This window comes from Hypomesus transpacificus, chromosome 13 (assembly GCF_021917145.1).
Source record: "Hypomesus transpacificus isolate Combined female chromosome 13, fHypTra1, whole genome shotgun sequence".
NCBI lineage: Eukaryota > Metazoa > Chordata > Actinopteri > Osmeriformes > Osmeridae > Hypomesus > Hypomesus transpacificus.
The window spans coordinates 3,019,531-3,047,498 of NC_061072.1; the positions used below are offsets into that span (position 1 = coordinate 3,019,531).

At 41.2% G+C, this 27,968-nt stretch overlaps 1 protein-coding gene across 3 annotated transcripts in view; it reads right to left on the bottom strand.

Annotated features, from left to right (window-relative positions):
• The window catches only part of LOC124475825 (carbohydrate sulfotransferase 15-like), a 53,427-nt gene extending 26,051 nt beyond the window's left edge, over positions 1-27,376 (bottom strand). For 2 of the 3 annotated variants that reach the window (XR_006956973.1, XM_047032662.1), the window contains exon 1: positions 27,081-27,376. The gene's annotated coding sequence lies outside the window, so the exon portion shown is untranslated. Of the gene's footprint in view, positions 1-26,727; positions 26,995-27,080 lie in introns of those variants that run through there. The other variant, XM_047032661.1, reaches the window with a different exon arrangement.
• Positions 27,377-27,968: the final 592 nt, after the last annotated feature.

The window sequence follows — 27,968 nt, forward strand, 5'->3', positions numbered from 1 at the left end:
GATCATCGCTGATGTTGATACCAAGAAATGTGAAACTTTTTATTCTCTCCACAGCTGTGCCCCCAATGTGAATGAGTGCATGTTCTCCCTGCAGCCGCCTGTAGTCCACAATCAACTCCTTGGTTTTTGACATTCTTGGACACCAGGATGTCATTGTTGCCACCTCTGCTCTGTAGGCAGACACATCACCATTCTTGATGCAGCCGATAATGGTGTTGTCATCAGCAAACTTAATGATGGTGTAGGAGCTGTTAGTGGCTGCACAATCATAGGTGAACAGGGAGTACAACAGTGGGCTTAACACACAACCCTGTGGGGCACCAGTGCTGAGTGTTAGACTGGTTGAGGTGATGTTACCCAGCCGTACTGCCTGTGGCCTGTCTGTCAGGAATTTCAGTATCCAGCTGCACATGGAGGGACTGATGTTCAGGTTCTGTACTTTCATGATGATCCTGGATGGTACTATGGTGTTAAAGGAGGAGCTGAAGTCGATGACGAGCATCCGCATGTATGTGTCGTTTCCGATCCAGTTGAGAGATAGCAGTGTTCAAGGCCAAATCTACAGCATCATCTGTAGACCTGTTCGGCCTATATGCAAACTGGAGTGGATCTAATGCAGGTGACTGGCACCATATAATGTGGTCTTTGACTAACCTATCAAAGAATTTCATCACAATTTCCATTTAAGCAATGGAAAAACTTGGGATTTACATTGATGGATTAGTGCTTTTAAGTAAATGTGCTTCATTGATTGATGATCTTTATTTGAATTTGGAAATCAATTACGCTGTGTAAGAAATCAGGAATGAAGATGCCTTTTTGGAGGAGGAGCTGCATGGCTCTAATGCGCCACTCTTCCTTCCGACACTTCCTCCTTAAACACCATAACCTGTCATCCCTCCTTCCAACACACCATAACCTATGATCCCTCCTCCCTACACACCATAACCTGTGATCCCTTCAAATAATAATAATAATGTTAAATTCTTATAGCGCTATTCCATAGCACAAAGACACTTTACAATGGTAACACAGTACAATAAAACAAACAAAAAATGGACAAACACAAAATGTAAAAAGCATCAAGCAATCAAACACAAAAATGAAACAGAGAAAATACAAAGCAACAAATTAGGACAAATAACATTGAGAAAACAGATGTTTTTAATTGTGATTTGAATTTGGAGATGGATGTGATAACGTGACGAGAAAGAGGGAGTAGGTTCCAGATTTTGGGAGCAGTTACACTAAAAGACCTGCCACCCATAGTAAAGAAATTAGATCTAGGGACAGAGAGGAGTCCGAGCCCAGAGGACCTGAGAGAGCGAGACTGGTTGTAGGGGAGAAGCAGTTAGCTGCGGTAGATAGGTGCCAAACTATGTCATGATTTAAATGTTAGCAGGATTAGTTTGTATTTCATGCAAAATGAAACCGGTAGCCAGTGCAGTTCAGACATGTTAGGAGTAATGTGAGCTGAGTGTTTAGTATGTGTGAGAAGTCTAGCAGCAGTTTTTTATGTATTGTAACCTACCAATATATTTGACAGGTAATCCAATGAGGAGTGCATTGCAATAGTCAAGACGTGATGATATAAATGCATGAACAAGTGTTTCTGTATCTTTCAGGCTAAGGAATGGACGGACGCGAACAATGGAATGGTGAAATAAACCAATTTTAGACATTGAGTTTATGTGTGATTCAAAGGTGAAGGAGAGATCAAAGATGATGCCTAAATTGTTTACAGTACTTCTCCATGGCAGATGCACAATCTACGCAAACGCACCTGAGGTGCAGAAATGTATCAAATGCCCGGAGAATGGTGGTACCCATAAACTGCACAATCCCTCGCTATTTTAACAATATTGCTAAATCGATGTTAAGTTGAGGAGCTGAGCAGTGGGACCCCTGATTATGAGGATGCACTGTCCGCCCACCCACGCATCGCAGGGCCCCTGTAGATAAAGACACAAACAGTGTCTAGGGGTGCAGGGACTCTAAGGGTGCCAGGATTGAGATGATGCAACCAGAAATATCCCCAGACTGAACTCACACCTATAAGCGCAATAGGCTGCATCCATATCCATCTATGATCTTTCAGATGATGGGCAGAACACTGATTAATTGTGTGTGGTGGGGGTGGGGTTAGGGAGCAACACAGATACACACAGCTACTTGCGGTCTTGTCATACTGTGTAGCCGGCTGGTCGCCCTCACACATGTATTAAGATAAGGACAGTATCCTTACTCCTGATATTGCTACCCTGCCTTGCCCATCTTCCAGTCAGGGGAACGAGAGATAAGGGGATGTCGATGGAGTTAGAGTGCCCACATAATGTAATTCCTCACCAGCTGGGGCCTGGGCATCCTTACAGACGCGCCCCACTCTCAGTCTCGCCCTTTCTGTTATCTGTCTGCCTCTCTGACAGTGAGACAGGCCCCCCCACCCCGAAAATTTCTCCGTCAGTTCCCCGCAGTAGAAACTTTATATAGGAATAGTTGGCCTCCTAAACAACCATACAATTACTTTTCTTCTATTCCAGGGGCCAGTTGCATAAACTTAGTTTAAGACTGGTCTAAGCCTTAGACTGTCTTAAATTGTCAGGTAAGACTAGTCTAATTAAGCCTGTCTGTTGCATAAATAGTAAGACTGACTTAATTTGAGGTAAAAAAGTTAGCCACCTCTCCCCCTGGCTAAACCTTGCTGTAAGGGCTGAGTTGCTATGCCAACGATCTGTTAGTAAGCTACGTCCTTATTTTAGCATCATTTATTACGAAAGGAATTAAGAGTGTTATTTGTAGAGCTAACTGCAGAAAATGTTGACTGGGTTCTGCTTTTCCGTGGAATAAAATGTTTTATTAAACGAGTGAGTAAATGACAACATAACTCACTTTATCTACGCTAGCACCACCCATCTGCGTTGGAGTTGTTGATAGCTAAATGGAAGTAGCGTTGGGGTTATATTAAGAAGCTTTAAAACGCATAAACTATTTGTTAATAAGACAACTTTTTCAATATTGTATTCCCCCAACAGATACTGTATAGGTTTTCATCAGGTTTAAATGTATCAATATTTCGCCATTCGCTGTTTTGTCCGCCATCTTTTCTTTTTTCGCAAAGTGTCTTATTTTACCCGTAATGCAAAGCGCAACAGGCTATCTAAGTCAGTCTTACGTTAGTCACTGATCTTAAAGCTTTATGCAACAGGTAAATTGAAGTGTCTATGGCAAGTCGGACTTAAAGTTGCATTTAAGTCTAAGACTAGGTCTATTTTTATGCAACTGTCCCCAGAACAAACATGGGACAGAGTGTAATGGATTTGGAAGTTGAATAAAAAATAGTTTTTTAAATGACATGCGCTATTTGTATGAACCACTGACACGAAAGCTTAGTGACATACATTTTCTTTTATTTACTCTCAGGGCCTCATGGATTAACGCTTTTGTGCCCACTTCAGGCGTATTTGTTTCGCAAAATGCGCGATAAAGCATGGCGAGGTATGTACCTACATGCCGCACTGAGGTAAAAGCGCAGACTGCCTGTCGCGGGAACTGAAAATGGCAAATTGCGCTTTTCCGTGTCATGCATTCACGGGAGGGTCATGGGGAAAGTGGGAGTTTCCCATAAAGAGAGATGGGAGGGGATGTGTAAAGTGCACTTAATTATGTATTCCGTGGTATATTAAAAAACGCCTGTGAAAGCGCGCCTCTATTTTGCGGTGAAAATTCTGCACCTCTTAAAAGCAGGTGTAAACTAGGATGTGGGTTCCTTCGCATATGCCTCCTGGTGAAATAGCAGCAGTAATCCGAGCAAGACGAAGACATAGGCCAAGGAGATGAGCTGAAAGGATTTTTGCTCTGAAAGGATCACACTTTTTCAGTTGAGTGAACATGAAATCATTACGCGTTACAGATTAAGCAGCCATGCCATATTACAGTTACTGGAATTAGTAATTTCGGTCCAGATGGCATTTTTTTGTGTCAGTGTGGAATTCAGGCTTTGTATCATTTTTGAATTCACTGTTACCTCATGAACAAGCACATCAATTTCGCTATCACTAAATCTTTGTTTTCGCTGGTTTGACTTTGTTGGCTGATCCATGATAGAAAGAGGGAGGCCCATTCAATTGTGTGTTTAAATGCTCGCAATATACGGTATAGTGGGCGAAGAAAGGCACTGATTACCCGATGAACTCTAGGTTTGGTAAATACGATGTAAACTGAAGTATCACAGCGTGCGCTTTCTGCGGGTTACGCTACGTTTGCAAATGTATGTACATGAGGGCCTCAGTGTGAAAGCAAGAAGGGTAGTGATGGGAGTTAAATGGTATAAGCTACTGAACAGTTTTCTCTGACTAAACCCCAGGACCAGAGAATTCTTCACCACTAAATGTAACTGACGAAAAAGGAATTGAATTCCAACAAACGTGATTTGGCACGGTTTATTTGAGAAGTGGGGGACCCGTAGACAGTGTAATCAACACTTTGTTTGTCAGTCTGACATTTTCTGGATTGTACCCTTGTGCACTGGCCGTTTCTAATGGGGAGGACAAGAAGGCACTCATCTGTAGTCCTCATACCATCAGTGTCTATTGACTTCTTGTGTCTTTCATCAAGGTTGCATGAAATGGGATGCTCATACCCTAGGCAATAAGATAGAAAGAAGAGGAAAGTGAATGGAAAGAAGGGAGAAAAGATACACAGAGCATGGGGAGAGAAAAGAGAGTGGAGGGAAGGAGAGAGAGATAGAGATGTCACAAAGTCCCTTGGGTCTTCATCAATCAGTCAGGTAGCTGGATGGACTGACAGATTGGTCTTTTCATATACCCAATGTTTTTCCTGACCATCAAATAGGGTTATGTAACCTGGTCTGACAAAGCTGGAGAATTGGAGGATTTTACATCAAGGTAGAGATCTCCAGACTCACTTCATGACAACAATGTCACACTAAGAGACATGTGTTATATTGGACAGTTAGCAGAGAATGTGTTATGCCTGTTTATCTCAGTGCCTTCAACATGAATCAACACCTCAGACCAGAGTCTGTCAGAGGTAAAGAAATATCGACTTTCCTCAGGATAACTGAATAAATGAGGGCATTTGAGTCAACACGTTCAGAGGCTAAATGGCATCTGATACAGTCACGCCCCCAGACATTTTTCATAGGGGTGGCCAGATGGGGGGGCAAGGGAAAATCTTGGAGTGGCACACCAAAATCAAAACTAATAGCTACTCTCTCTAGACTGATAACCTTTCTTTTGTCTAAACTAGCTAGCAAGGTTAGACAGTCAGCCCTCTCAAAATACCAAATTTAACAAGCACTAGCTAATTGGACTAACTACTGTAGCTTACCAACCAACTAGGTTGCCTACTGTAAATAGGTAATTTAAAATTCAAAAACAGTTTATTGAATATAGGGCTGCAACAAACGATTATTTTGATAATTGAATAATCTAACGATTATTAGATCAATTAGTCAACTAATCATCTGTTTTTTTCATTGATTAATCAGAAAGCTTTGAACGATTATTCAGCTTTTGCAATTTGTTAAAACATTGAGTCATAGTTATTCTAACTAATAAATCAAACTAAGAAATCACTTCAGCTTTTGAAAAAATTATATGTATTGCACTTTGAGCCAACTGAACAGGCTATTACATAACTTTTTGTCCAATTGTGTCCAACCCAGTGTTAATTTCGTCGACGAAAACTATGACGAAAAATGTTCGTTAACTATCTTTTTCTCATGACTAAAATGAGACTAAGACGTGACAAAAACGGATCTTTGAAAATAAAAACTATGACTAACTATATTATAACTATCGTTAACGAGACAAAAATGTTGGTGGTTGACGAAGTCACAATACTTTTTTTCCCCCAATAATTTTATAGTTAGATAGATTCCACCTCTCTGTTTCTTAAGCGCGCTCTCATCTCTACTGCTGTCAGTGGCCAATTCTCGTCTCTCGGCCAAGTTTCGCGCAAGTTAGAGGCGGGTTCGGGCGTGTTATTAACCCATGCAATTGGCAAGATGTGTTGTGCTGCTATGAAGTACACAGGCAGCATGGCTAATTTAGGTAGTCACCTGAAGAAGCTACATTGTATTTGTGTGGAGACGTTTGCCTCCCCCTCGGATTCAGGTATGGCTACAGTCAGTGGCTAGCTCCACCGGTAACCCTAGCAAGAATAGGAATTCTATATTCTCCGAGAAACAAATCCCTGTTGTGTACTACAAAGTAATACGAGAGATAGCTGAGTCGTTGAGAAAAACCTTAAAGTAGGATATGAGTTCAATTTAGTGTGTGGTGTTGAATGAGTGTTTACAGCAGCTTGACTGCCAGTAATAGATACCCTTTTTTTACATTTAGAGAACACATACAACAGGAAAGAAGGACTGGTTTAAGGCAAGGTCCAGGCCTGATGTTATTTTATCTTTTGTCAGAGACTTTGTTTAATATGTGAAGTAAAACTTTCACTTGTTTAGTTAATTGTCTGACAAAGAAATGCATCATTATGTACCATATTAAATTGCATAGCATCATATTATTTTGCATTGCATCTCATTGAATTATACCTTAGCTAGCCGCCAGAGTGAGTTTCAGAGGGGTGAATGTAGCCGGTGTGAATCAGTGAAACTCACTCCTCAAGTATGTAACAGGCCACCCTCGTCTTTGAATAGCTAGCTTTTCTTTGGCATAGCTGGTAGTGGTGGTGCTTGGGAAGTCAGAGAAAGCGTGTTGGATCCTCGGTGAAGGATGGACACGGTCCGGAAAAGTCTGATGGAATTATCCCAACTATCTGGATTTTCACTCATAATATGGAATAAAGCACGCAGATCTGATTGGTACATGCTTATTGTCTGCAACAGCCTAGAATTTGAGCTTCATCTCGTAGGCGCTGCTCTTGGTAAACGTCGCTTCACAACCTTATTCAGTAAATGGGTGCGCTTTTTGGACTTACTGAAAAATGTCGCTAGTCCCCTCAACTGTTTAAAAAAAACTTATACTCTGAGGCATGCATTTTGCTAAATGTGTGAGCACCAAGTTCAATTTGTGTGCATAACAGTTTTATAAAATTTCTGATCACATCACTTATTGCTTCAATTAAATCGTTCTGAATTCTGTTCGATAAGCCAGAAAACACTGTGGATGTCTTCAAATTGCTAACCTATCGTCTTTTTCGGCAAAAGCATGTAAAAGTTCCATAAAGTTGCCACGGTTAGAAGAGATCGTACTGTCATCGTTACCACGAAATGCTGATTCCTGTTTAGCTAGGAAGCAAGTTACATTAATGAAGTCTTTTAAAATCTCTGGGTTTTCCTTGACCTTAGCATTGTGGACGCTAATATTTAGTCTCTGCTGTTCGTTCAAAGCCAAATCTATCCTTGTGCTTCCAAACATTTTTTAAGAAATTTGGCTTTGAATATTATTAGTTGAACGTTCATGTCTGCTGAGGCGTCTTGGTAGATTTTTCAAGTCACAAAATCCAGTTGTAGTCCAGACACTGTCAGCCGTAGAGAACTAAAGGCAGGGAAAGCAGAAAAGGCCGGTTCTCCTAAAACAACCACTCATACCCCCTTTCCACCAAAGTGAACCGGGAGCTAGTTCGGAGCTGGTGCTAGAGCCAGTTCGGAGCTGGTTCAAGAACGGAGCTTACTAAGAACCGGTTTGCTTTTCCACGGGCGAGAGCCACCACATAGCCACGTCATTACGTCACTGTATACGTCTCATATTTCCCAGCAACGCTAGCGCGGTAGCGCCAAAGACATTGGCGGACGTTTCGTTGGAGTCGTAGTAAGTCGGAGCAAATTTACAAATTAGCAGTTTCATCAATAAAATAAGCAAATATTCAGCAACTGCACTGCCCACTTCTCGATACATTTTCATTCAGATTCTGATTTACAAGTACTGTTTAGCTGAAATATGATTTGTAAAAATTTAGAGCAATGGCAGCCAAAGCGTTTTGTTGGTCACGGTAACCCCGCCCCAAGCGGTTCTTTGTTGGTTCGTAAACTAAACCAGCTCTGAAGTGGTGCTCGTTGCGAACCACGTACGAACCACGTACTAACCTCTTTTCCGGTTCCCAATCTGTCGAAAGAGGAAGAACTGGTTCGCGATTAGGCACCGGCTCCGAACCGGCACCCAAAATGCGTTGGTGGAAAAGGGGTAACAGACAGTCTTTTCGGCTGTACTACTCCATTTAAAAAGGGCATTTGATCTTCTGTCCCCTCGTTTGCAGCAAATTGTTTAGCTCCGGCATCGGCCTTCCATTAGTTATCACTTCCAATTTAGCTGGAAAGTCCAGTTTTGAGAAATCTTTTAGCTTATCAATGTAATTTCCATTTTTGCATTAAGGGAAATAAAAAAAAATATAGTACAATATGCCTGTTTGCTCTCATGCCCCCTTCAGTGAGGCAGAGGTACTGGCTGCCTCCCCTCCTGTTTTTTCACTGCGGCGTTATGTATGAACAGCAAGACAGAATATGTTATACAAATACGTAAAATACATGAAGACTACAAGACTATGAAATGTGAGGATATATAAAAAAAATGTGTACAAACATTACATTGGTGACATACAGAGAGATGAAATTGCACGTGCTCAAGTTGAGCAAAAAAAATTGCTGCTCAGTCCAGTTTGTGTGGGATTGCGCAATCCGATAGGAGGCACAGCTAGTCGCTGCCTCTGTCCGCTTCTTTCCCCATATTTGAACAGAAAAATACACAAATTCAGCGATATTTGCTATAAAAATCATTGGAATCATACAATAATTATATTTCTATCACAGATCAGTGGACAATTATTATTATTTTATATTTTTTTTTTTTTACATTTCATGATGACGACACAGGGGAGGCACTGACGACACAGGGGAGGCACTTTTTTGTGCTTTCAATGTTTATTTTTGAAACTTTTCTTTTGCATTTGAAACTTTTTTGGGATTGATTGAAACACTAATTCTTTGATTGCACTTTTGACCCCACAGCTGTGGGCGGGCTCTAGTGGGAGGTGTGGATTATGCTTCCCCATTGGTAATTTTGTAGTGCCAGTTTGGCTAGATACAACCAATACTGTTAAGTGTTTCTTTCCAACATGAAGGAAGTAACGACAGACAGGACTGTTTGTGAAGATTCATGGCAAGGTACGGTTTCTCCCATCCAACTTTGACTTCCTAATTTAATGTACAATTTTACATTGATTCTAGAAGACGATTTTGAAATGCATTCTTTTACCATCCAACCTATCAATCTATTAAGTGGTGCTAATGTTTTCTATCTAGATAACTACGTCTCAGCTTGAGGGTAGTCAGGGTCCAAATGTGTTTTCCAACCTATGTAGGGTAATTGTGTTATCTCAATTTTCAGTACAATTCCTCTAACTTTCTTTCATGAAACTCATAAGCATGCCATATAATGTTTGTTTCATAGTCGATATAAATCCAATAATATTTATTATATATTGATTGACCAATCCCCTCCATTGCTTTACTGTGTCTTACTTGATGATGGCAAAAGAATGTATTTCAAAATCATTTTCTAGAATCAATGTCATGTATGTAAAATAGTACATTAAATTAGTCTATGTAAAAGTTTGACGGGAGAAAGCTCTGTGCGTCGTGACTGTCCGTCGTTACTTCCTTTATATTGGGAAAAAAACATTTCACTGTATTGGTTGTATGTAGCCAAACTGGCACTACAAAATGACCCATGGGTCATAATTCCAGGGGTTATCCTGGGTCAAAATGGGTCTTGGATGCTCCCCCCCAAAAACAGTCTGTGTTACCATGTCACCTTATTAGCAGACATCTATGTATTGTTTATATTTTTTACCATTTCATAAATAATGGAGGCTATGCTTGTGGAAATCATTTTGCTTCCACTTTAGATTAAAATAGATAGGCTAATAGATTGACAATAGTTCAAGCCCCATGGTGCTATCATGTATGGTTCAAAGATTATCAAGGTTGACCTCTTTACATATATATATATACAAACTACTGAAATGTATATCAATAGAATCTAGAACTAACCAGTAGTCAGAAATGGAACACACAAATTATGAAATTCAAGTTTATCGAAGCAAGCTATTGTTTGCGCACATCACAGTTGCATCTTGATCAGACAAGAAGACGCACTCGATTTTTCTATTAACACGATTACTATTGATCAGTGGGGAACCGTCAGGGCCCTCTAGGCCCTCAGAGAGGGCTTAATTTATTATACAAATATATATTTTAAAAGTAATCTGTTATAATTGTATTTTATCAATCCATAAATTTACAATGTTTCTTAAATAAACCCTTCAATCCTACCCTATTCAGTTTATGTTTATGCTTTCCCAAACTTTTAAATTTATTTTTCTTGTTAATCGCTATATATTATATATTACTTCATTTATTCATTTATTTTGTTGTTACCGATTTAATCTATACATCTACTGTCTCATTTATAGGTTTACTCTGCACGGCTTTTTTCTTTGGAGCTCGACGCTACTGTTCCTGTTGAACTAGCCAATTCAACGCTCTTGACGAATTATCTTGGCTGGCTTAAACTATTAACGTAAGTTAACTATAATGTCTCACACCCACTCACATTGTCCTACATGTGTCATTCTGTTCGAAAAGTTGACTCTGTTAGAGAGTCGCGTTCAGTCGCTTGAGGAAGAACGTATGCTAGTAACTTTAGATGCGACTGGCGCAACATCACAGACAGGGAGTCCTAGCGTGAGGGAGGACTCAAGTTTAGCCCCACCGGTTTCACCTTTGCAGCATGGTGGGAGTGGGACTCCTCAGACGTTAGTGATCGGTGACTCCATCACTCGTAACATTAGATTCGAGCAACCAGCGACAGTTTACTGTGTACCTGGGGCCAGAGCTACCTACATAGAAGCTAATCTTAGGGTGCTGGCTAGCACTAGGGCTAAGGCAAATGCCCAAGCTAAGGCACATGGCGCACGCACTGACGATAGGTATGAGAATATTGTCATTCATGTCGGCACCAATGATGTTAGGCTGAGGCAGTCAGAGGTCACAAAGGTTAATATAGCTTGGGCATGTGATCTTGCTCAAAAGATGAGTCGGCATCGAGTAATAGTCTCTGGCCCACTACCTGTTAGGGGGACTGACGAGATCTACAGCAGGCTTGTCTCTCTCAACCGCTGGTTGGCTCGCTTTTGCTCAGAACAGGGTTTAGGATTTGTAGATAATTGGTCTCGTTTCTGGGCCAAACCTGGCTTGTTGAAAAGTGACGGGCTCCATCCTAGCTGGAGAGGTGCTTTTCTTTTGTCTAGGAATATTGAAGCTATTCTAAAGTAGACCTGACATTCACTAGAACAAGCCGGGCCACAGTCTCTTAGAGAGTCTGATAGGTATGTTGATAGGCATGTTGTGAGCTGTTGGGGCCCCGATAGCTCAGCTTGTAGTGTAGCCAGGGTGGTTGCTGATGTCGTTTCTCCCATTGAGACGGTGTCGGTCCCCCGCCCTTTTTCCAAATTCCGGCCCTCAATTATTAGGAATTATACCAATTTAATATGTATTCAGCCTTGCTCACCCGTTGCTCTACCTACTAAGTTTTCTGATAACAGTGCCACCCTTTCAGAAGTATTATCTACGTCTAAAGCTGCCAAAAACCCATACTGGAATGTTGGGCTCCTAAACATCAGATCTCTATCCACAAAGGCCTTATTGATTAATGATATGATGTCTGAATGCAGCCTGGACCTGGTTGGACTCACCGAAACCTGGTTAAAACCTGACGAATATTTTCCCCTGAATGAAGCATCGCCCCCGGATTTTGCGTACTCACACATACCTCGTGTTTCAAAGAAAGGTGGTGGTGTTGCTATGATATATAAACCAACTACTTTAAAAAGGACTAATTCTACTACTGTTGCCCACCCTCCCTCATTTTGTATAGTTACTCTATACCGGCCCCCTGGCCCGTATTCCCTCTTCCTAGAGGAATTTGCTGATTTTAGTGCTGATCTTGTGACATCTACTGACAATATCTTAATTATGGGTGATTTTAACATTCATGTGGATGACCCAAAAGATCCTCTAAGTAAGGCCTTTACTGCTCTGATGGATTCCACAGGTCTCACTCAGGTGGTTTCTAAACCTACCCATCTTCACTCGCATACATTAGATTTAGTTCTCACGCGGGGAATCAAGATTAGTGATGTCATTGTCCACCCCCACAATCCTATATTATCAGACCACTGCCTGGTAACCTTTAAAATGGATCTCTGCCAGAGCCTTGGAGGCACCCAGAATATTTTTATTAGCCGCTGCTTAACCCCAAACACAGCTCTGGAACTGGCTAGTATTCTACCCGCTGCACTAGAAGCACTTGACGTCCCAAATAAATCATTAAATACCAAAACAAGGGAGCTGAATTTGGTTCTTCAGCAATCCCTAGATTCTGTTGCCCCACTCAAACCAAGGAAAAGAAAAGACAAGAAACTGGCTCCATGGTATTCAGAGGAAACCCGCACTCTCAAGAGTTCCACTAGAAAATTAGAGCATAAGTGGCGTACCACTAAATTGGAGGTTTTCCGCCTGGCCTGGAAGGTCAGCCAAATAGAGTACAAGCAAGTCCTCATCAGGTCCAGATCAGAATATTTCTGTAAGTTGATTAGTAAGAACAAACACAACACCAAGTTCTTATTTGATACTGTTGTAAAACTCACTAAGAAAAGTACACTCTGTGTTAGTTCAGATCTCTCTCCCAATGATTTCTTAGATTTCTTTGACCAAAAAAATCTATGCAATAAGGGACAAACTACAGACTAGTCCTGGAGGAGTGGCCATCACCACTGATTTTCCCGCTGTACCTAGCATGCTGCATGTTGAGGCTCTCACTCACTTTAACCCTATTTCTATGGAAGCGTTCATCAAGCTGATAGATTCCTCGAAACCCACTAGCTGCCTTCTCGATCCCCTCCCTGCCAAACTTTGTAGGGAGCTTCTCTCTATTATTGGACCACCTATGCTTAGTATTATTAATGAATCTATTGTAACTGGACAAGTCCCTGACGATTTCAAACAAGCTATTATTAAGCCCCTTCTTAAAAAAACAAACCTGGATCCAGGTTGTCTTTGCAATTACAGGCCAATTTCAAATTTGCCATTTCTCTCCAAAATTTTCGAAAAAGCTGTGGCAAAACAGCTTACTGAGCACCTCTCCTCAAATCAGATCTATGAACCTCTCCAGTCTGGATTTCGTCTTCACCACAGCACTGAAACTGCATTAGCCAAGGTAGTCAATGATCTATTATTAGCCTCTGACGCGGGCTTTAGCTCTGTCCTGGTTCTTCTAGACCTAAGTGCAGCTTTTGACACTGTGGATCATGAGATTCTCCTGGAACGTATGGAGAACTATGTTGGGATTTCTGGTACTTCACTTCAGTGGTTTAGATCGTATCTATCTGATGTCCACTATGATGGCTGCTCATCCAGGAGCTCCACTGTAAAATACGGAGTACCACAGGGTTCAGTTCTAGGCCCTCTGTTATTTTCACTCTATATGTTGCCTTTAGGAAACATAATTAGAAGTTTTGGGGGAGATTTTCACTGTTATGCAGATGATACTCAGCTATACATGTCTATAAAGCCTGGAGAATTTCCACATGCGATGGAAAAATGTGTTTCCGGGTTGAAAACTTGGATGACAGCAAGTTTCCTTCTTCTTAATTCGGATAAAACCGAGGTTCACATTTTTGGTCCAAAAAAACATAGAAATAATTTATCCAATCTGACATTAGACTTAGACAGCGTCAATGTATCTCAAAGCCAGCTGGTAAAAAATCTAGGAGTCACATTGGACCCAGACCTTTCGTTTGAGTACCATATTAAGCAAATCACCAGAACCGCATTTTTCCATCTACGTAATATTGCCAAAATACGAAAATTCCTCTCAAAGGATGATGCTGAAAAACTAATACATGCTTTTGTTACGTCCCGATTGGACTACTGCAATGTGTTGTTCTCTGGCCTCCCAATTACCTACATAAAAAATTTACAGCGGGTGCAAAATGCTGCTGCTAGACTATTGACTAAAACAAGAAAGTTTGATCATATAACATCTACTCGTATCTCTTTACACTGGCTCCCTATCCAAGCCAGAGCTGATTTCAAAGTTTTACTACTAACTTACAAATCTCTGCATGGATTGGCACCACTGTACCTCTCCGATCTCCTTGCACCCTATTGCCCCGCTAGGACTCTAAGATCTCAAGATGCCGGCTATCTGGTAATACCCAAAGTTAAGAAAAAAACAGCTGGAGGTAGGGCGTTCTCATATAGAGCACCTCTTCTCTGGAACAAATTACCCATCTCAATTAAGGAGGCTGATACTGTTTGGACATTTAAAACTAGATTAAAAACGTTCTTGTTTAGTCAATTCTATGACTGTTAAAAGGAAGTATGTATGTACTTTCTATGTAAACCTGGGGTGTGTGCTTGCCTATGTGTGTATCACATTTCACTTTTAAATTGTAATTATAGCTTATGTTCACATTGCCCATCTAGATGTTACAAATAAAGTAAACCGGTTACTGTATCTTGTTACTGTTATAGTTTTTATTACTAGTTGGAGACAACGGGGGACTGGTTGTTTTCATCCTTATTCATATAAGTATAACTTATTTTAGAGTTCTTTCCCCTGGAACAGATTTAATTTTCCAACCGAGGGGGGCTGTCGCTGTTTTGGTGTGTGGGGCTGCATCAAATACCCTTTTTAGCTCTGTTAAATTGCTGCACTAGTCCACACTTGACCGGTGGGGATCTCATTCTATTATGACTGCAACTCTTAGCTGCTCCTGGCATTCTCTAATCCCTGCTCTCCTCTCTCTGTCCCCCCCCCACACATTCCCTGTGGTGTGGGGGGTTTGAGCTGTCAGGACCTGCTTGGTCGTCGGTCTGCCAACGTTGGACCAGGTCGTCACACGGAATCCAGTCTCCATGACGGCCAACAGCGAGTTTTCCGGTCCCATCCAACGTCTATAAAGGCGAACAATGGGTTTTGGTGTTTCAAAACCCATTGACACTGTATGACTATGTTTAGCTTGTGTTCTGCTCCTCTCTCCTACCAACCGTCTCTGGAAGAGGGGATCCCTCTCTGAATTGCTCCTCCCAAGGTTTCTTCCATTTTTTCTCCCGTTGGGAGTTTTTCTGGGAGTTTTTCCTTGTCTTCCTTGAGGGTTTAGGTTGGTTGAGGGGCAGTTCTATGGGCGCATGTGAAGCCCTCTGTGACATGCTTGCGTGTAAAAAGGGCTATACAAATAAATTTGATTTGATGTTGTAATGTGAAGAGCTAAATGAAAAAATCCAGTTGTCACCCTATCAGAATTTTGCTGCCTCCGTTGTTGGGAGGAAAATGCTATGCAGCTAGCTCTGTGATTGGTGGTCCAGATATGGATTTTACAGAGGGCCGCTTGATATAAATTCAATGAAAGACTAATTAAAATTGACAGTAAAATCAGATCTTGTTTAAGGAGAGCCTGCCCACTCCCTATTAAGCCCCATTGTACCGAATTTTGTAGCAGTTCCACCAGAGTTCCACTGGGAGTGATCGCGGTCGAGTGCAAAATGAATGGGAGTCTATGGAGCTAAACGGCTAAATTTGTCTCTTTCGCCTGATTGTTGTTGATAAATCTCAGATTTGATTGTAGTTTTTGCATGTTCAAGATAGATTACAGGTCAAAAGTTGAATGAACGAGTACTTATGTCCTTTCGATTTCTTACATGGTAAGTCGTTAATGAGAAGTTGGAGTTAATCGTGCATTGCATGCGTGATGAACACAGCTTTTTTTATTTTATCACAGACTCTTTTTTTGCCTTAAGGCCAATATATGCTTCTGCGTTTTTCGAAAAACGGACACATGGGAACGCCCTCGTCTCCTTGGAACGCCCTCTACGAGTTCTCCGTCAGCCCTCGGAGAGCCTCGGAGCACCTCTTGAATTCTCTAAAGGCCAATTTATACTTCTGCGTTTTTACGGACACGCACACAGGGAACGCCCTCTCCGTCAAGGAACTACCTCTCCGTGCCCTCTCCGAACCTTTCGGAGAGCTCTGCGTGCACCTCCTGATTTTCCTGACTGTCCGTCCGTCCGTCATTTTACGGATACCCCTTGGCTGTGATTGGTCCGAATTAAGAACTAATTGAGTCAGGGGCGGGAGTGGGGTTGCCGTGACCAACAAACCAACAGGCTGCCGAATATCCAGAAGTTAGAGCCGGAGCAAGAACAATCTTTGCTGAGTTTCGTTGGTGGCCATGATGTTGTGGCCCTCCTCCCCACGGGGTTTGGGAAAAGTTTGATTCTCCAGCTAGCTCCGTTGGTGGTGAAGGAGTTGGCTAAGGCAAATGCTAGCGATTGCTTATGGCAGATCCAGCGTGGTTCTGGGCAGATCCAATAGTTTTAAACTTCAACAGAGTACCCGCCTTCAAGGAAATTAACGCTTGTCAATGGAGCAATCCCATACTCTCTGTACAAATTAAATGTACAAGAGTCTGGTTAGGAACAGGCTACCTCAGAATAAATCATATGTCACAAATTTCTTCAAAGGTTTTAGCCACAAAGCGCAAAAGAGCTGTGGTTTACCACCAACATTTTCAAATAACACTCATGCCTAAACTTGTCGGAAGCAAGATCAGCACTGGTGTGTTTAGCTGTGAAATTGGCTAACCGATAAAGGTTTTTCTCAACAGAGGTTTTGGTGTTTAGTTACACTTTCAGGATATCTATTTGGCCTCATCACACCATACTGTGATGGCTAGAGACTGTATCGTAGCATGTTATTCAATTGAGAAGCAGTGCCCAGACAAATCCAAGTAAACTGGCTATCATAAGGCCCTCAAGTTAGGGATGGGCGTGGATACCCGTAAAGTAAGTTAGTTTCATAATTTTATTTATGAAAAACCGTGAATATAGTTGTGACGTTAGAAATGATGAAAACATAATAAATAAAGGGAGGCTACGTGACCCTGCGTTCTGCTGCGAGTCTCCTTTCATTTTATTTGGCGCTACCAGAAGCTTAGTGTCCTGGCTAAGCGTTACCTCACAGCAACCTCAGTTCCTGCAGAGAGTCTTTTCTACGCCGGCCTGCACATAAATCAACTCCGTACTCGCCTCTCCCCTGAGCACATTTATGTGCAAATTTTCATGAATAAAAATACGTAGGGCTAATGCAGTTGTGGCTTATAATTATTTTTACCAGTAACCATGTAGCGTAATCGGCTAATTATTTTTGTATTGTGTGGTGGCACACCATATCCTATAGGATTCCGGTTCCAAGTTAATATGGCAGCTGATATGGCAGCTGATTCAGGACTACTAACCCTCCTCAACCTGGGTGCAGCCTTTGATACCATCTGTCACTCCCCTGTCCTCAATAGGCCATCTTCCATCGGCATCACCCACACTCTGGTTCACATCTTACCTCTCTGGCCGCACTCAGTTCATTCAACTCAAGTCTTTTAAATCCACTCCCTCCTTTGTCACTTCAGGTATACCTCAGGGCCCTTACTCTTCATCATTTACCTCCTTCCCCTCGGCAACATCTTTCGCAAATTTAACATTCACTTTCACTGTTATGCTGATGACACCCAGCTCTACCTTTCTATCAAACCCGCCCACCTCCCTTACTGATTGCATCTCTAAAATAAGAATCTGGTTCACCCAAAACTTCCAAAAAACCTCAAATTGAACAGTAATAAAACCGAGGTTCTCCTCATTGGCACCAAATCCACTTTATCCAAAACCGACAGTTTTTCTCCTAATATTGATAACTCCTCCGTTTCACCATCCCCCAAAGTTAAGAGTCTGGGTGTCATCATTGATAGTACACTATCCTTTCAACCCCACATCAATAACATCACCCGGTCCACATACTTTCATCTCCGAAACAATAATTGTCTCCGCCCCTACCTTAGCGCCCACACTGCCGCCATTCTTGTCCACAGTCTTTCACTTCCCGTCTGGATTATTGTAACTCTCTCCTTTTTGGCCTCCCTCACAAATCCCTCCATAAACATCAACTGGTCCAGAATTCAGCTGCCCACATTATAACCCGCACCTCCTCTATCCACCACATCACTCCTGTCTTGTAACAGCTCCACTGGATCCCGGTTCAGTTCCGTATACAATTCACAATCCTCCTGTTTACATTCAAGGCCATCCACAACCTCGCCCCCCCGTATTTGTCTTATCTCCTCCAGGGCCCCACTACCTCCCGTTCCCTCAGATCCTCTTCCTCCATACACCTGTCTGTCCCCTCTGCCAGCCTCACTACCATGGGGAGTAGAGCATTCAGCCGCTCTGCTCCCCGTCTCTTGAATTCACTACCACCCCAACTCAGAAATATTGATTAATTCCCCCATTTCAAATTGGAACTCAAAACCCATCTGTTTAAAACTGCATATTCCATTTAATGTCAATTACTTCTTCTGTTGTTTTTAAAGTAGTTGTATTCTTTATTTTGCTGTATTTAAAGGAATCCTGAGTGCAGAGAAAGGCGCTTTTAAATAAAATGTATTATTATTATTATTAATATCCAAGTTAATATGCAATTTTTGTGTGTCTTTCGTTTTTATCAAGGACAGCTTACCCAATGTGTTTATTTTGTCCAATGTATTTTTTACTTTTTATTTCACATAATAATAGGATACGTGCTATTCCGCCAAGTTTAAGAGCATACGTCTAAAGACGCAGTGTTTTTTCAAGTTCATTGTCTTTTCGTCATGTTAATAAATTGATCTTTCATTTGTTTACTTTATTTAACACTTATTTAAAGGGGCGATTGATTGCAGAACCGAATTTACCTTGTCACAGTTGAATAACGACAGTTCAGTGGGTAAAATGGACATACAGTGAACCTCAAAGTCCATTGACACCTCTTTCCTATGTAAATCTCACAATAAAAAAATGTAGCTGTGAAAAAGTAGTTCTTAAAAAATCCCCCCGCTGTGACGTCCCAATGGGGTCCCACCTTTTTTGGCTCTGGTCTGTACCTTTGTCACGCCCCAAAATTTGCTGCACGCTTCTCTATGTACTTCCACAGAATTACAAAGAAGAACGTTTTTCTAGCATATTGAAAATGGACTACGGGAGTAAATGCAGTGTTCCAGACTGTACAGGGAATGCTGACACTTTTCAGAGTCTTCCTAAGGAACCAAACACTCAATGGGCTGTGTCATGTTTGTCTATATGAGAAGATCTGTGCAGTTCGACTTTCAATTACACATTTGCTCGAACCACCCGATGCTAGAGCTACGGTATAGACAAACATCAGCCATGCCCGTCGAGTCAATGTTAACTAGACTCTAGCTCATCTGCTTTTTATTAATGCTGATTGGCAAGGAATGCAAGACCAGCTAGATAGCGAAAACACCTAGACTGTAGGCATGTAAACTAGTTTAGCTTGCTAACGAGCATAGGTAGAATGTGTGATGACTTTATTGGCAATGGGACCAATGCGTTATTTCATGTTCCTGACTGTATTTCATTCAAATAAATAACCCGTGTTCCATGTAAATCTACAATTCACGACGCATGTTTGTCCACATCTTTGTTAGGTAATTTTTCAGCAAGATATCTAGAGCTAGCTAACTGAAGCTGAGTTGAATCACGATATAGTTTTGTTGCTAAGCTGTAACGTTCTACCCACCTAAGTCAATCCAGTTTGCTTCGACAACAGAAGTGGAAACAACTAACGTTATCATTTCAAATGATACCTAGTCAATCTTTTGAAACCAGTGTTGTGTATACAACAATAGATTTATATGCACGTTTTTATTTCAAGTCTCCACCTTTGGTGTTTCAGTGAGTGCTGTTGGCCGTGTTGTGTTTTTGCTCTGCAGCTTCACTCGTTGAAAACCAACCAGTCAGCGCGCAGCTCATCTAAATATTTATGAGCATACCATAAAAGGAGAAAAGCTAGTGTTTTTTCCTGGGAACATTTCAGAGGATCTATTAGGGGGCATAGAACAGCACCCGGGCCATTTTCAGCCCAACCAATGTTACATACCCTATTCGGAGACCTCAAGTAACAGTGTGAAATACCCCCAAAAAACAGTCAATCACCCCTTTAATCTAACAGCTTAACATTCACAATTATTGCCAGAATGTGTGGTGGCTCATGTGTTTACTGTATGCTTTGCCTCATGTCAGGCTAATTACATAACGGTACTGCATTAATACAAATAGATCCGGATATAAAAAAATATTTTCGGATAATACTCGAATAGTGAAATCATTTTAAATCCCTATCTTTGGAATATCAGACATGTTACTGACCCCTCATTTGAACCTCATGTTACGGACGTACAAAACTCTTCATGTTACATATGAGTTAGTTTAGGCCCTTAAAGTGGTTTTTGTGTTATGAGTTCTGGTATATATGTGTCTGTGAAAGTGTGTGTGCTGCTGATGTGCTCATAATAGACCTCCCACTCTCTAAAACTACAATGAGGGAAGACATCCAGGGTAGTAGGAGTATGGTCTAATGTTCTCAGAAATGTATCGCCTTCAGCACACTCAACCTTCAGACTAGTCTGGCAGGTGTTACCCAGAGACAGAGTGGCCCTGCTGTAGGTGGCAGTAAAAAGGTTATCATGTTTAACGTGATGGACTTCACTTATTTTATCAAAGATTTTGAGCCGCTGTTCTCAAGAAACCTGTTCATTCCACAGCTCATGTCTCAGACAGCCTATACTGAGTAACTGAGCTTCTAGTAAAAAATCTAAGGTTTTGGTGTGTTTGCTCAGACCGTCAAAGTGCCTACTCCCCTGCCAGACTGACTGGGCTGAGCACACAAATTTGTGTGTGTGAATAAACAAAATGTATTGCCCATGCCATGAACCAGTAGATTATCATCTTTAAAATGGAACTTCAACAAACAGCTGAAGCAAGGCCACGGTTAATTTATTAGAATCAGATTTCTTGTCCGTTCCAGTTACCCTGGTGGGAAATTGATTGCGGGTGCCATTCTGGAGTATAACCACTGGGCGGAAAAGTAAGTGAGACTTGTGAGGGGCCATTTTTAAAAGGGAGGATACATTACCATGGCATTTGTATTTGGCTTATCAATTAAGGTTTGCAATATTTTCAACCTCTCTTGTGGAAGGATCACTTACATTGTCATTTGCGTACATTGCAGAACATAAATTACAATAGCGCATCAATCAATTTGGTGTGCTCTGGAGGTAGACTGTAGCAAAGAACAATTGAATCGCTTGACCAAGTCTTTACAATACAAGAGGTGGGGGAACAAGAAGTTTTGACTGTAGCTGCATATCTTTCCCAGTGTAGAATCTAGAAGTGCATGCACTTTACTGGTTTGCTAATGTTCACGCTGGCACGAGCTGTGTTGATCTCAAACTGCCCGAAACACATGATCTTAGTGGAGCTAATCCCATAAAATAATTTGTTTGATGAAAGAGAAAAAACACAGTTATACACAACCCTGTCACGTTATGTTATCCTGAAACTCTACACCCAGCAGAGCGTAAACATTCCCATGGGAAGTGTGACACTCTGACTGGACATTCTGAGCCTGTCTGGTAAACAGGACTGAATGCTAACCTCTGACCCATGGCAGACATGAGGCTGGTTGGCAAGTGCCGTCATTGCTTTTTTTACCAGACTCTGGTGTAAAAAAAAAAAAGAAAAAGATACACAGAAACTCGTACTTTTACAGCCACTCCTTGTGCCACAATTCACACAACAAACAAACAAACAGAACGGTCAAGGAGCATGGAGAGGATAGAGCAAAATACTGATTCCAAAGCTCTCACCGAGATTCTCCAGAGACAATATAAAAAAGTGGGTTGAAGGTAATTGGAATATGGACATGTGCATCATGAAAGATGCACAATTCTAGGACCCCACATATCCTGTGCTGCTAAGGGCTATGTGACACTGCTAAGACAGAAAAAGCAGCCAGAGAAACACATGCCACCCCTAAACTAGAGTTTACTGGTTTTCATAATGGGTACACTGTTAGTAGTGTTCCTGAAATGCCACAGCAAATATACTGACAAGTAAAATATAAATGTTTATTATCAACTCTGTGCTGTATTTGGGTAAATTAACAATAGAGCCACTCCCCTTCCTGTCGTGTGACATTAGACACAGGGTTTTATTAATTCAAATGTAAGGAACATTTGGAACAAAAGGACAGATTTTTAAGCAGGTTTTTGTCAATTCAAGTAACAAATAACTTGGCAGTGCTCTGTAGGAACGGTAGGTTGCCAAAACCATTATCTTACTCAAATCTTTTCATCTAAAATCTTTTTCTATAAACATACATGGGGGATTTTATTATGAAGCTAAAAGTATGTAAAAAGGTCACAAATAAATGGAAATGTTCCTTGTTCTGCTCTCTGTTACTTGATTGAAGGGTAGGATACCATTATGAAACATGAGGATGAGGATCCTATCACGTCTTGTGTATGCACCACATTACATTGAATAAAAGACTCCCACTCAGATCATTCAAGAGATTAAGCAGATTAACGTGAGACAGCCTTTTAACTTAATCACTGGAAGTTCATCAATCAAGTTGACAAATGGCCTTGAATTGTGGCATTAGGCATAAACTTAAACCACTTTCTGAAGAGGGCCCCCACATGTCTACATAAACTTTAGGCCTGTAGTGATCTACGACCCTAATAAAAAAAAAAAACACCACGTCGTTAGAAAACCTATCAATCACAAACCTCTCTCATGCACAATTATTTTCTAGCTGTCAAAGTCCCCATCTGACTGTACACTACATCACTGTCAAATGTTGTTTCTGCACAGAGCTCTTCCTCTGAATACACTGCCTGCTGTCACAGAGACAGACGTGCAAAGCAGGTCTATGCAATGGAAAACATTTTTTACTTTTTTGACAATAAGTCAAGTACTAAAGGCAGCTCCTTTTAAGGCTTGTAATGTTTTGAAAGAAACTACCGAGTTCTCCTCGTTGTATTTATGGTAATAGGAAACCAGCTGTATTGAGCTGAGAAGTGGCATTGCTGTCCAACCAGGGTGTACTTTCTTGTACTTGTGGAACCATGATTGCTATCTCACCTCTGCACAAACAGAACTGTATGTTCTCATGGAAGATTACTCAAAAAGAGTAGCCTAGTCCTAAAGATAACTTCAAGGATAGCTTGGAAAGCAAACACCCCTTTTCTAAAGCCAAGCTGGTTGTCTGTAAAACAAGCATGTCCAACATAGTTTCGTGTGGTCAAGCAAAAATTATAAATGCATTTCTTTGTCCACTGTAATTGTCACAAACTCTAGCCATGATGACAGGTCGAGAGTGAGTTTTTGTCTGTTTTGAAAGATAGTTAGAAAAGCACAGTTTGGGGAATTTCATATGTTAGACAGAGGGGTTATGGTTGTAGTGAAAATCAGTAATCTATTGGTATGCTACCACTGTACACATTGCTTGACTTTTATTATAATCTCTATCATGTCCTCTCACTCCTTGAGTCTAATGGTCCTTGTGCTGTGTGCCTTTGGCCAAGTCTGTATAGCTGTGTTCATTGATCACTGATGCACATTTTTGGGGTTTGTGTGTGTGTGTGTGTGGGGGGGGACTTCTTTGGGCTGGGTCTGTAGCTGTTAAAATTAAAGAGCCTAGAAAAACAACAAGGTCAAAGACATCATTTAGAAATCACAAAGGACTGATTATTGGACTAAAACGGGAACATGCATCAGGAGGCAAAGAAAAAAAGCCTGGTCTTGGGGTTAGGGGTTGTGAGAGGATGATGTGTGTGGGATTCAGGATATCAAGGACATTTAAAGATCTATTCAGATATGTTGATTCCTTCTGCAGAGTTTAGGTGTCGAAGTTTGGATGCGGCTAGGAGAGGCCACTGGCAGACAACTCCACCCTTCCCATCCCGATTCCAAAGTGTTTCTGACCGGCCTGTGTTCAACTGCAAAGTCAAATTGGGAGACATTGCAGGATTGGCACTCAAGATCCAAGATAATGGTAATGGTAACATAATGGTTACTAGTGGGTTTGCATTCCAACCAATGTGGATGAGCCACTAATATACAAATATGCTCAGAGCCTGGGGGAGTGTAATCCATTGTCAAATATTCCTAATTTCTTCAGGTTTATAGACATGAACAATAGCAATGTTTTCCTTTTATATCCAAAGCTTTTGTCTGAAATGTACTGACTTTCATTTTATTCAAAGACCAACACAAATTATTATTTTTGCAGTTATGCTACAGCAATGTGAGGCCAAAAGGGACAATACAGAATCATCCATATGAAATACTTTAGTCTCTTTGGGACTCAAGTACAGTCCAGTTTATTGTCAATAAAAAGAAGACATACAGTTCCCTTAACACAGTGATGTTGAAATGAAACAAAGCTATATAATCCCAGATGATCTACACATTTTATACATTACTCTTTTCTTAGAAACACTGCATGCTCCTCATTGGAGTATAGTAATGCCTTTATCCACTTCAAAACAATCACATTGGCTGAGGCGTATAAGGCTGCTCGATGTGTTTGGTGGAGAGCTTTAATGCTTTCATGACGGCAGAAGGGCCAGCTGTTTGTTGCATGTACTAAGCAGCCACCTTTATTTCCGCTTTTCATTAAGAGAGGGCAGTAAAAAAAAAACTGCAATTTCTTATGAATTCCCAGAGAAATGGAAGTCACTATGTCTGTTCAGTTTAAGTGAATTCCCCAGCAGAAATTTCAATAACAACATTTCCTTGATCACGTCTGTGTGCACGTAGGCTAATTAGAAATGCTGGATTTCACCCATATCTGAGAGGGACTTTATCACAAGCATCTCTGTAATGTCTCACCTCTCACAACTCTCTGGTCATAGTGATGACATTATATGAAATACAACTGCAGCTGAAAAACAGGGACATCTTGTTTTCTTTCATAATTCATGAGGTGTCATCACTTATAAATGTTATGGACTAATTTATGGATCAGTCCTCTGTGAATATTTAAGTGTCTCTCTGCTGCAGATAATTAGGCCTACACAACACTGCTTAATAGGTAGACGTTTGATGATGTGCTATCACATTTGATGTTGTGAAGTGCTATCACATTTGATGTTGTGAAATGCTCACTCAGCCAATCAATATGGCTCATTGTTTATTGGTATCTTGTTGGAGCTTTTGATTGGTGGTGTATTTCCGCACACCAAATGACCCTTTATGTAAACACGATAAAGTACACCTTACAATAATAGTTTCACTTTCAATTCAGCTAAAAATGTTACTTTGAAAGAGTAGCTAGGATAATAGGAAAGATGGAATAAAAGTACCTCAGAAGAGGATACAGAGAGCCGGTAAGAAGTCAAGAACAGATGCTGGCATGAATATCATCATAATCAGCAAACCCACTCACTAGCATACCCCACCACCACCTCGCTCCACTCCCCTTCTTTGCACTGCCTCTATTGTCACAAGTATGCAAACAGCTAAATAGATATATCCACTGTGGCATGTTGTGGACAAAATGGGCATACCTAACTATGGCACATAAACATGAGGTCTAGCCTACATGAGGTCTATAAGGAAAAATGTGCCGAAGACACCCGCTCCCTTTGCAAGAACAAGTCCACTACAGTGTGCGTACCCACAAGCTCTCCAGTACTGCATTCTGACCATGCATCACTTAAGTAACCAAGGTCCCTGTGTGTTGTCAGATCACTTTGTGTCCCTTCGCAATTGTTCTTAAGCAGTCGACACCTACGAATAACATCTTGCATTGTTCCTTATAAATAACGAGCCAATCACATGCAATGGAAACACAATGATACCTGATGTGTGTGGTTAGGGTAAGGTACACCTCAGCATCATTACCTTAATCTTCCATGACAACATCCATATTTCTCTCCCCCCAAAAATTTTTCCTCTCAACGGAGGAAAGGAATTCAACTCTTGTGAGAGGGCATCAGAGGACTGTTGTTCTGAGGCAAGATCTGGAGGGTAACAGACTATTGCCAACAAGTGACCACAAGAGTCCATCTATATGAGCCATATCTCCTAAAAAGAACTTAAAATTGGGCTGGTTCAGATTGTTAACCCTGTATCAGGGGACTGCTAACCATATTTTAAGGGATTCAGATTAAATGCCAAAACAGCTGATGCATAGGCCTACATACTTTTCTAAATGTTAAATACATCCTCAACTGACCAATGGTAATTATATTGACCTTAACTTTGCATGAAAAAATGAAAGGCATTCTTTCCTGAAAACTGAAGTCACACAGAAGACCAAGGTCAATTAAATAAGAACAAAGAAAGACACTGTCTCCAATCACATGTAATAGGCGGTCTATACCAGCAGTCCTAAAAATAAATACATTTCTTTGCTATTTCTGGTTGTATTTTTGGTTTTGGTTTCACTGATAGAATTTGTGTGTTTGTTCTGCCTATAGAATGTGTGCGTGCTTGTTCTGCCTATGGCTCACGGTTAATACAAAGAGATGCGCCCTCGTCTGTTTGGCTCTTGTGTGGTTTCTATTGCGCGTTTATTGAGAAGAAAAAGCTTTTATTATTTTAGCTTTGATACAACAGGCCTCGTGTGTGCTGGGTATCACTAGACTATGCTCTCGTTACATTAAGTATTGCTTTTGTTAAAACAAACTGAGAGCCAATGACTATTAAAGGTTGTCTTAAAAAATATTTAACATAACATGAGGCGTTTAATTTCGCACTTAAAGAATGGGAAAAGCCCACGTGTCGTTACTTACTACTATTTCAGAAGCAATCCAGCAGTTGATTAGAAGAGAACTAGCCAAACCCAACTCCAGAGTTTCAGAACACGTAACTCATTCATCCCAAACAAGCAGCGGGTACCCCTGTGAAAGGAGCCCGTTCTGCTGGCATGTCTGTTAGTCAGCGGCGATAACACTGCGCTACCAAGGAAAAGTGGTAATTACCGACATCTCAAACAACGGATATGTAGGCCAACATAAAACAACCACACGGAGGGAGGTAGCATTCCAACCACTCCCGGCTTTCACTCATTTTGACAAAAATAAATAGCTTAACATTTATACAAGTAAAAAACGATGGATTAAACCTAAAATAAAACATAGCCTACCATGAGGTTTCTCCTGTAGTCCACCCCTCTCAAATCGACCTTAGTCAAGTTTTAAAATGTTCGGCACAAACACATTCCATACCAGTCGGTTTACAGTCACTATAAAAATCTGGCATGTACGAGTAACTATGGTTAATTTGATGTGTTGACGGTCCACGAGCACAAGAACAGTTTCCTGATACATGTGCGTCTTTCTTCAGTGACAGCTCGCACACTGTCCTCTATCTCGCGCTCTGTGTGTGAACGTTCTGAATCGGTGAGAGGCTCTTTCTGTAGCTCGGTGATTTTCCAAGTTGAAGCTTAGACCGGCTAGATTGAAAAGGGAGGGGGGTAGGGGGGAGGGGGGGGAGAGGGGGGGGCGGGGGTTGGGCAACTAAAATGGACAGCTGCTCACAGCTTGTGTGGGAAATGCAATAGGCTACTATACATTGGTTTAATGTGAAAAAATATATATGATACCAAAACGTATTCGCAAGTTAGTTAGGCTAATCATATTGTAAACACTGTCAATGTTATCATTTTTTAGAACTAGCCTATTTGTGTTGACTTCTGCTTCACATTTAGTCTCTCAAGGTAGCCTAATGGTGATCTATTTTGGTGATCAAAACAGAGATAGAACGATATTTGATTTGTTAAATAATTCAAACCATCTTCAAATCGTACTAACTGTAACAACTGACAAGTAATGTAAGGTTTTGTTACAGAAGTAGCCAAATCATCGATGACCTGTCAGGGCCAGTTGTCACACCTGTCATTTTCTGTGTAGGGGGCCCACACTCTTTAGAAAGTCCAGAGTGGTAGGCAAGCTTGCCTTTTATATCACAGCTCCCTGGTCTAGCTGGCACACAGTCAACTTGTCTGGGGAGCAACAGCAGATCTTGTTTGATG